Here is a 3366-nt window from a genome sequence, read left to right on the forward strand (position 1 = left end):
AACCATAGCTGCCGGATTGGATTCAATTCAGATTTTCTGGGCAATTTTTTGTGCTGGCAGTTTTAGGTCACCAAATTGGGGTGGCCAATTGACTTGGTTAATGGCATAATTTGGATTTGTGTTCTTCATGAAAGTTTTAGTTCTATATCTCATCTAATCACTGGTAAAAGTTCAGGTCATTTAGACCTTCCTAGCTCAAGTTATGACTAAATGAACAAACACTGTTCATTTGGTCTGTTTGTACAGGGGCAGACTGAGATTTTCCAAGTTTGGTCAATTTGTTCACTAGGTTTTGGTCACTTTTTAGGCATGCTTCCAAAATGAAAATTGTGTCATTTAGTGTCTATTTTCATTCCCAATTGGTCTCATACCAATTGGACTTGTAAATTTTCATTTTTGGTCCCTCAAAGGGACCTTGGTCATGCTGCCAGCAGCAAGGCCACACTCAATCTGAATTTGGCCTTAACTCCAACCATTCCAACACACTTCATTTGGTCACAAATGACCATTTCTCACTTCAAACTAGATCAAATACACCATATGGCTCATTATCAAAATTTTCTCCCCAAACCCTAGGTGCCAAGAACCCTAAATTTTCAACTTCTCAATTCTAAGCAATTCAAGGTAACCTCAACCTATACATCATATAAGCATCACTAATCAAGCTAGAAGGCATATTTAATTAAATCAAAACACATCAATTCCATAAACTTCCATGGCTGCCAAAAATTCATTATTTCCATACAAGCATCAATTCTACCATTACATATGAAATGTCAACTCAACTTCACTTAATTAAACTAAAAAAGAAGATTAAATTAACTTACCTCTCTTGTGAGATTTCCAAGCTAACCCACACTTCACTTTCTTCCCTTCTTCTTGGTCCCAAACTCTTATTTGAGATCTATAATCAAATTTATGTGTTGTAAACTAGAGAGTTTATGGTAAGAATGTTTGAAAATTTAAGCTTAAAAACTCAAAAATGGAGGATGGCTTGGGTGGAGAATGGTTTGGCATATAAGTGGGGGAAGAAGAAGAATATTTTGAGTTTTTACTTTTCTTTTGTCATTAAGTTAATATTTATGCCCAAAACCAATAATTATAAATTAAAAGTTTAATTGTGTCATGCTTATGTCACTTGATGTCACTAATGTAATTTCTTTTCCTTTTTCTCTCTCTTTTTTTTTTCATTTATCTATTAGTTCTTTAATTTAATTCCCGACTTCGAAGTTTTCTTTTCTTCGATTTTATTTGACAGTTAGGTCAGGAGTCAGCTCTTGGGGTCAATTGACCAAATTGCCCCTCGCCGGTTCAACCCGATTTGTAAATAATTCAATATTTCTTCCGGCTCCCTGACCTAATTATTTGACTGACTTAACAATTCTTTTTTTTGTTTTTCTCTTTTCCACTGTGTTCGTAATGGTCCTAAGGACCGCGGTGTGACATTTTACGATTCAAAATTTGACTTTAAATCGACTTCGCAGTCATTCCCGAGAAGGTCACCCATCGCTGTGACTCTCGGCTCGTTTAACTTCTTATGTTCTGTTTTTCTTATTTATACTTAACTAATTGAACATTACTAATTATTTGTGTTTATGGCTTCTCTAGTTGTCTTAAGTATGGTTCTAATCCCCTTAATTGTCCGGACCGACACCGATCACCGGAATAGTGAAATATACCAGGCTATGCAAATAGGGGTGTTACATTGGGCTGATCCCTCTGGTGTAGTAAATGATCTAGAACGGCGTGAATTTATACAATCCTTAGCAAAATGACCAGTCTCTCCACAATTAAAACATGCTCCTATGGCTCTATAACATACCCCACTATGTGGTTTACCACAAGTTTCACAAAGTCGATCCGACAGAGCATTTCTGGGTTTTTGCTGAGTTTGCTAATCCGATTGAGGTGGTTTCGGTCTAGAAGATCTATCTCTACCCGATTCGCGTGAGCTAGATCCTCCAAAGTACTTTCTCTTTCTTGACCCACTATCAGGAACTTGATCAGTAGTCTTTCTGATTTTCTCTTTTTCTTCTGTACCCTTTGTAACTATTTCTTCATTCTCAATTCTTTCCAGTTCCAGGGCTTGCGATATTAGCTCTGAGAAATTCTGGTGTCGAAACCCCACAACTTGCATTCTTAAACTAGGCCTTAACCCACCCTCAAAACGTTTACATCTGTCTCTAGGAGTGGTAAGCAAGCTTCCTGCATAATGACTCAATCGAGAGAAGTTTCTCTCATATTCTGCCACTGTTCTGTCCCTTTGCTTCAGGCTTAAGAACTCCTGTAGCTTCTGGTCTACATAGGCATCTGGGACATATTTTTGTCTGAACTCTCTGAGAAAGTCATCCCATGTCAGCACTGGGGGTTCCACCAAACTGTGGAGAATGGTTTTCCACCAGTCATATGCATTCCCTTGTAGAAGTGAGACTGAGTATTCAAATTTCAGCTCATCGGTGCAATGCAGCTTCCTAAAAACTCTTTTCATCCTTTCCAACCATTGTTCTGCCTCTAGTGGATCCACTGTCTCCTTGAACTCAGTAGCCCCGTATTTAATTAGCTTATCGTACTGCCTAGCTGAAGGCTGTGGTTGTACCACTGGTGTCTGCAGTGGGGCTTGAGTAGGCATGTTACCAGCCATCTGTTGGAACATCGCACCCATCTGCTGAGCAAATTGAGCAGGGAACTGCGGTATTGAGGGGATTGGTGCAGCTGATCCACTCACATTTTGAAGGGCTGGGGCTTCCCCTTGCACCTCAGCCTCTATTGATTGATCGACTGAATGGTCGCCTTCTTCCATAGTCAATTAGAGGATATTATACCTCCTGAACAAATAACACAAAAGATTTCCTCCCGTTAGTGCATATTTATAATGTAATGTACTGTATGTATCAAACCATGACATTGAGCAGTTGTACTATAAAGAAAGAATATTCAAATTATAGGTCAAAACAGAATTTAAAAAAACTAGATCTGATACCACTAAAACATGTCACACCTTACCCCTCCGTAAGGCATAACATGATCCCGTAGTATACCTAATGAATTACCAAACTTCGTCTACTAATAACCCATTAAATATACTACAAAGGATTTTAAACCTTTACTTATTTCTTTTTACAGTGGTGAACACTTTTGACAGGTGTTAAAAAAATTTTTTTTTAAACTGAAGTGAAACCAAATAACAAATCTAAAGTATCAATAATTTCTGTAAAAATTTCAGCAAAGTACTATCTGTATTTGGAGCAAAATAGTTTTTCAAAAACCTGTAAAAAGCACTTCTAATATATTTGTTCAATCCCAAACTCCAATATGGCTTAACTCAAATCAGTGTCCTCAACACAGTTCAAACTCAATTCAATATCA

This window comes from Hevea brasiliensis, chromosome 11, assembly GCF_030052815.1.
Source record: "Hevea brasiliensis isolate MT/VB/25A 57/8 chromosome 11, ASM3005281v1, whole genome shotgun sequence".
Taxonomy (NCBI): Eukaryota; Viridiplantae; Streptophyta; class Magnoliopsida; order Malpighiales; family Euphorbiaceae; genus Hevea; species Hevea brasiliensis.